Raw genomic sequence first — 8,110 nt, 5'->3', positions numbered from 1 at the left:
GACGAGTCTGACTCTTTTATCTTGGGATTTAATTACTTTGACACACACACACACACAATAAAAAAAATCTAATTTACACGAGGTTTTATTGCGTTGCTGGTACAAGACCGTGTGTTTCCGTGAGTCCGTCTGTGGTGCGCTCAGCCGGCCGCAGCTCACCGGCCACAGCTCGCAGTGATGTGGCGGAGTTTGTTAGTCTGTCCGCAAACGTTGGGTCCAGACCACAACAACCCGACCTCAGAGAGACTGACAGACGGACGGACAGAAGGGAGGACGGGCCGGGGACACGGGATCCAGGGGATCCAGGGAGCCGAGGAGGCACAGGAGCCGGTTCTCATCTGATTCAGTCCAGGCAGGATGTAAAGTGCATGTAGGCCTAATTGCTAGAAAAGAAAAATCTAAACTGACATTAAAACAAAAAGAATAGAATAGAATAGACTTTATTGTCATTGTGCTCAGGTTACAACGAGATTGGTTGGGATGTTCCCACCAAAGTGCAAAGGAAGCAAAAATAAGAGGAATAAATAAATATGAAAAGCACAGTATAAAAACATAAAAGCAATACAAACAATGTCTGGTAAAGTGCAACAAACTGTGACCTAGACCAGTGGTTCGCAACCTTTTTTCCTTGTTTCCCCCCTACTTGTGTCTAAGATCAGCCAGGCCCCCCGACCCGAACGTACTAGCACCAAAATAGTCTTTAATTGAAAAAATGAACATTAATTATGTTTTTTTTATACATTTCTCTTTGTTTTATGACTTTGTTTTTCTCCAATGTCACCAATGTATAAAATACGCACAAAAAGACATAAAAGGACATCAAAATATTTCGGAAAAATGTCTCTTTTAATATGAGACCAACATTTTTTAGCATTTTTCCTTTAAAAACCTGTCGGAGTAAATTAAATGTTGAGTAATGATATAATAATAAGGAATTAAATCATTTCCTGTGTTTGTCACCAGTGTATAAAAAACACAAAAAATATTCAAGACATTCATAAATTATTCCTAACAATTTCTTATGAATGACTCATTCGCAAATATAATTTTTACAACTGCATAATTTCAAAGCAGACAAAGTTTCGCGCCCCCCCAGAGATCTCTGGCGCCCCCCCAGGGGGGGCCCGGACCCCAGGTTGGGAGACACTGGTCTAAACTGACATTAAAACAAATGCAAAGGAACAACAACAACAAGTGCAAAGGAAGCAAAAATAAGAGGAATAAATCAATATGAAAAGCACAGTATAAAAACATAAAAGCAATACAAACAATGTCTGGTAAAGTGCAACAAACTGTGACCTAGACATCACTCCCACATCATTCAAAAAATACACCTGTTATGTTATGTTATGTTATGTTATGTTTTGTTGTGTATTATTTAACAATCTAATGGCCCAGGGATAGTAGGTATTTTTGAGTCTGTTTGTCCGCTGCTTCAGGACTCTGTACCTCCTGCCGGAGGGCAGCAGGTCAAAAAGACTGTGCCCGGGATGAGATGGGTCCTGCAAAATCCTTCTAGCCCTTTTCAGCCCCTGAGAGTCCGCAATGTCATTTAGGGAGGGCAGGGGGCGGCCGATGATCTTCTGGGCCGCTTTTATGACCCCCTGCAGAGCTGTCTTGTCCTTCACAGTGAGGCCGGCATACCACACTGTGATGCCAAAAGTCAGCAATAATACCAAACATAAAGGAATCAACACGGCAGCACAGTTTAAAAAGTGGGTCATCTTGTTTAAAATCAACTCAACATTTGACTTGGGGATGTTTAATCAGCTTTCTAAATACGGGATAAAAGTGAGATTATTTAGCTTCCGAGGCTGTAAAATCTCTATAAAAGGATAACAGATGGGCTGCAGACATCAAGAGTGAAAAAGTTTGGGCTCGGACCAGAAACATTCTCTCAAGCAAGAGAGGGGAATAACAAGGCCCAGACTGGGCCCGGCGTAATTAGAGGTGCCGCGCTGCCAAGCAGGGACACATCCGGCGGAATTGGGAAAAGCCTGGCAGGTGACCATTTCTCAGGGCGCAGATGGAAATATGCAGTTATTGCCGCCTGCCATCTGAGTTTGTTTGTGGCTGCAAATGAGACCAATGACAGACGAGCCGAACGAAGAGCCGACCGGGATGGGAGCGATGTGGATGCAGAACCTGCAGAACAACATGAGGGGAAGGCAGAGGGCTCTCATGAGAGTCCACCTTTGTCTGGTCTTAATAACGTTGCTCCCTTTGTGAGGGGGTTAAAAAACAAACTCATTTTGCATTTGTCTTTTATTTTTTTATATTCAAAGCGGCAGGAAAAAGCATGAGAACTTAAGAAAAATACTTTCAATTCAGTTCAGTTTAATTGTATTTACATTTCTTACGTTACAAATCGTCTCTGGGTGCTTTTCAGAGACCCGGTTCAGAGTTTTCTGCTTGAATTTGTTATAAAATACGACGGAGTATTAGGGCCAAACTTAGACAAAAAAAAGAGGAAATTACGAGAATAAAGTCATAATGTTGCGAGAATAAAGTTGTAATAGAATAAAGTCGTAATATTACGAGGATAAAGTCGTAACATTACGAGAATAAAGTCGTAATTTATGAGAATAAAGTCGTAATATTATGAGAATAAACTCGTAACATTACGAGAATAAAGTAATATGAGAATAAAGTCGTCATATTATGAGAATAAAGTCGTAATATTACGAGAATATAGTCGTAATATTATAAGAATAAAGTCGTAATATTATGAGAATAAAGTCGTAATATTATGAGAATAAAGTCGTCATATTATGAGAATAAAGTAATATTATGAGAATAAAGTCGTCATATTATGAGAATAAAGTAATATTATAAGAATAAAGTCGTAATATTATGAGAATAAAGTCGTCATATTATGAGAATAAAGTCGTAACATTACGAGAATAAAGTCATATGAGAATAAAGTCGTAATATTATGAGAATAAAGTCGTAATATTACGAGAATAAAGTCGTCATATTACGAGAATAAAGTCGTAACATTACGAGAATAAAGTCGCAATTTATGACTCTAAGCTCTAAGACTCTAAGAGGAAGAGTGTGTTAAAATGTTGAATATTGAGCATCTTGTGAAGTTATATTTATATATTTATAATATATTTAATATCACGATTTTATTCTCGTAATATTACGACTTTATTCTCATATTATTATGACTTTATTTTCGTAATTTCCTTCTTTTTTTTTCTTAGTTTGGCCCTAATACTCCGTCGTAATAAAACGAGATCTGATCTTCATCTGAGTTTCAGTGATGGACAAACACAATGTTCTAGAACACAGGAGCAGTTATAATCCTTGTATTTACGTCCCACGCACCTGTAAAACGTTCACATTACCGGAGGGAAAAGAAGCAAAGCCAGACTTATTCAGGAAAATTATTAAATGAGTCTGGAGCTGTGAGTTGAACAATTTAGTCAACTGCTGATTTTAAAGACAGATTACGTTGATTTAAGGTTGTGTTTACAACAGAATAGAGCTTTAATGTTGACTTTAAACCTTAAAAAAGGCCGGTTTAAGCCTGATATTAATCTGTCAGCTGTTTGAGATTCCTATATTCTGGACATTTGAATTCTTGAGGGAAATATTTATTATATTAAACTATTTTTCTTGTTTTTTGTTGTCTTTTTGGTTAAATATGGGGTTTTAGAGAAGTCTCAGAAATTAATGTATTAAATACGATCTGGCATGAATTCAGGAATCTCCTAATGATTGTTTTCTGGCAAGAAACCCATCAAACATCCGTTAGAAGTGCAGATTTGCTGATAACCAAAGTCACAGGCGTGTAATTAAGTCATCAGCATCTCAGCATCTCTTAAGATTTATTATCAATAAATGGTTGAAAAAACAACATTTTTTCTGTGTTTCCTGTAGTTTGAGTCTCTGACTCTAAAAACCGCATCAAACATGATCAACACTATGTTTGTCTGACGGTGAAAAGGAGCAAAAATAAAGAATAAATAAACATTTTTCTTACTTCACAACAGAGATGTAGGTTTTTCTTTTAACGTCTTGATAATATCTTAGATTTAAATGTAAAAAATGATTCCAAATTAAGGTTGGATTCATCATTGTTGTGAACAAAAACCTTATTTACATTGTTATTCCACTGGTTTTCTTGGTTAATACTGAGGCTCAACTTTAACAGTAACATAACTTCAGACTCGAGCCAGAAAAACTGTGGAAAATTAGCAACAGTAATTAAATTGAAAGACGGCCATAAAGAGATGGCCGGTTATTAAATGATTAGTTTAATAATTAGCTCCAACTTCAAGTTTGGCCATAAAACAGTGCAATGAAAAGCCAAAATGAAGAAGTTCTCTCAGAGATCAACGAACACACCGTTCCAAAAGCTCAGAAAAAAGATATATATATCAGAAATGTTTGCTGTCCCACGCCTTGGAACAACTGAAAGTCTTGAGACGGGGAACACGACTGATGTCAGGGAAAGTGAAGTGAAAACACCTCAAATGAAAACAGATAACACCAGAACAGCTCCTGTCAGGAATAGATGAGGGTCCCCATCTCACCGTCCCCCCTTTGTCCTTCTTCCTCTTCTCCTTCCACCCTGTTCATCTTTTCCAGAGCCTTTACACTAAAGTCATAAGTGATGGAAATGAAATACTAAAGCACAACATTGTGTTTGTCCAACGCAGGGCCGTAGCGCCGAATCCGGGGCCCCATACATACATCGGCCCCCGGAAGGAGGTTGTGGCAAGAAACTATGGACTGACTTGCAGTGAACTATCATGACTTCTGCAGTCCTGCCTGGTGGAATAAATCATTTTGAATTTTGGCAACAAAAAAAAGGAGAAGAAAAGGGAAAAAAACTTGGGGGTGGAATTTATATTCATATATAAGAAATAGATTTTTTATAATTGAGATATTTCAATTTAAAAAAACATCTCAACATTTAACTCGCCCCCCCACTACGATCCTGGTCCTAGAACAGTAACAGGTCGTCTTATGTAACAGAAAATGAGGAAATTCTTCCCTGGGGAAGAGATGTTTGCTGGCACCGTGTTAATCAAAGCGCTTATTTGCCGTTAAAAAACAAAAATACGCTCGGAGAAGCCGATCCGAAGCAGAGAGGCCTCTTAGACACTGTATTTCCTGCTTCCTCCCGGGACATTATAGCAATTGTTTTCTCCAGCTGTGGATCCCTACACACTGAAATGCGTCCAGACAAATGAGAACCGAACCGCACGCTGAAATTACACGGTGCGCGGTCCAAAACAAATCACCGGCACCAGGAATAACGCTAGACTGAGATGCATTAAGGACACGGAGGTCACCCCGCCACAGGCCCGATCCCTCCAACACAACAAATGAGGCTGGTCAAGAAGCTCCCAGGGATGTTTATGTGTGTAGCGATACGAGTGTGGACATGGCCGCTCATCTGGACTGTATTTAGACCCAACATGGTGCAGGCCAGAGTTGCAAACTTTAAATGTGTCTTTTAGTTTTTTTCTAATCAGAAAAAACGCGGCTAAGGCCCCACTTGGACTGAAATGCACAAACAGAAAACTGCAGCCGAAACCGCATGCGTCCAAAACAAGGGGGGGGTTCCATATTTGCTGAAATACCTCGAGCGAGGCTGTGTGTTGGGTCACCGGACGGCGTTGCCCTGGATTTGTGCAGGACCTGGGCCGAGATGCATCTGTAAATAGCGAGCCGGCTGCGGCCTGGAGTGGGACTCAGCAACACTCTAATTAAGCTCTGTAAGCATAATGATCCTCGCTGCTGTTCCGTGTCAGTCGATTAGTAGCCTGTGGTCACCTCAGGCTGTAGTTTGGGGTTTTGTGGGGGTGGGAGATCACATCTGGAGCAAGACTATGGTAACATAACAGCGACGGGACAAGTGGCAACCTTGATGTCCAATGATTAAAATCCAGTTGCACTTCCAGGGTATTTTACGGAGATCTTGTAACACCAATGGTTGGGACTTCTGAGGTTTGTTGCATTATTTATATCCTGTGTCGGGTGAAGACTGAGAGGAATTTGGGGGGTAGGGGGGTACAGAATTGGCAGACAAGAATAAAAATGCTTTATCTGACAGGGAAAATATGGCATTTTTATTAGAATAAAGCTTTAATATTGTAGCGTGAGACTCATTTCAGATGGACGCTGGAACCCACTAGTTTAGTATTACTCTAGTTCAGTGGTTCCCAACCTTTTCCAACTCAGGGCTCACTTTTATGTCTCAAAAATGTTCGCGGCCCACCTCCGAACTTTTTAATTCCCCCTGTTGCTAGCCAGCTATCCATCTTTATACTCCAGTTTCAGGTATCAGCATCAAACGTAAATAAGTCAACTGCAATGCAGTCCCGCTGCAAAGTGGTCCGACCGATAACAACAAAAGGTCCTATCGCTCATTGAAAATGGATGGATGGAATTTTAAACATAACTGAGTTTTAACATTTAAAGCATTATTCTGTATATTTTTATATAATTATATTCCCCCCCAAAAAAATATCATAATTTTTTGGAAATGATTTGGCGGCCCACTTGCAATACCTCCGCAGCCCACCGGGGGGCCGCGGCCCACCGGTTGGGAATCACTGCTCTAGTTAGTTGTTTTTTTGACTTTGCAACTATTTTTCAAAGGATGTTCATCTATTGAAGTTATCAAATATGGCCATTTGACCCGTAAAGGGTTTTAAGGGGGGTCTATCTGAATTGGTCCGACACACTAAAGTGACTACGGCTTGTGACCCGCTGACCCATTTATGGATCTGAGTCACAGCTGAACCTGGAGCGTGTTGTGACCAGACGGTGCGGTGATGTGAAGTAAATAATAACGTTTGATATAACCTCTTCAGTTCATCATTTTCAAGAATGCAATAAATTTAGGAAAAGAGATGAAAGGAAACTGGAATTTCAATGAAATCAATACATTTCTGCAGATGAGGGGCAGTGATGCCGTCGGCTATGATAAAAGTATAGGGATGCCCCAATACCGATACTGGTATCGGTATCGGGGCCGATACTGCTCTCATACTCGCACTCGTACTAGCAAAAGTTGTCTGATACCACGCACCGATACTTAATTGTTGTAGTAGTTACTGGTTAGCGCCGCTAGAGGGAGATGTTGAGTCGCCCTTACTCACAGGGAACTTTATTAAACACTCCACGTAACTCACAGTACGACATAAACAATCCCATTAGCGTTAGCCACGTTAGCCACGTTAGCCGCGTTAGCCGCGCCGACAGCTCGCAGTCTGTCTTGCTTTTGTCGTCATCCCTTATTTTGAAATATGTCCACACTACTGACATCCCGCTTACATTAATTGTCTCTATCTTGCCTGAAACGGCACTGCCAGTCTCACTCACGGGTACCACTCTATTTTGGACTGTAACAATGGGATTGTTTATGTTCTTCTTCTTCTTCTTCTCTGTTTTATTGGCAGATCGCAACCAACTTTAAGGTGCATACCGCCACCTACTGTACAAGAGCGTATAACATCATTTCATTTAGCCTGTTTTTTAAATTCTATTTGATTGTTTATGTTGTTTCATATGGACGGCTTCAGGTGAAGCACCGCACATGCTCAGTTGATGTACCCGCGATGAGACTAAAGCGCGGAGGAAAGACCCACTGGCCGAGTTTTGTTTAAAATTGAATTTCTGTTGCAAATAAAACTTCCAATTCATTGCATTTTTAGCCTAGTTATTTTTGTGGTAGAAGTATCGGATCGGCGAGTACACAAATTAAAATACTCGTACTCGTACTCGGTGTGAAAAAAATGGTATCGGGACATCCCTAAAAGTATTGAAATACTTTTTGGAGGTATTGACAGAAGCATGTCAGAAGTAGTTTATGCATGAAAATAAGTTAAAGAAAAACTCAGTGTTTTGTCTGGCAACAGCTGTCAGGGAGCGCTGCTGCAGGAAGACCTGCAGACCCACATGACCTGCACTGCAGGAGGGGTTCAGGTCCAGTACAGGTGAGGATTCCTCATCCAGAGTTGGGACAGTGGTGGTTTTTGGAGAAGCAGCTGTTCTGATCTGGTCTCTCATGATTTTAACTGCAGGAGACGTCTGCAAATGAGAAGAAGCTACTTCAAGAGGAGGAAAATATTGATCTGATGTTGAG

Source organism: Cololabis saira, chromosome 1, assembly GCF_033807715.1.
Source record: "Cololabis saira isolate AMF1-May2022 chromosome 1, fColSai1.1, whole genome shotgun sequence".
NCBI classification, from domain to species: Eukaryota; Metazoa; Chordata; class Actinopteri; order Beloniformes; family Belonidae; genus Cololabis; species Cololabis saira.
This window is presented reverse-complemented; position numbering follows the sequence as displayed.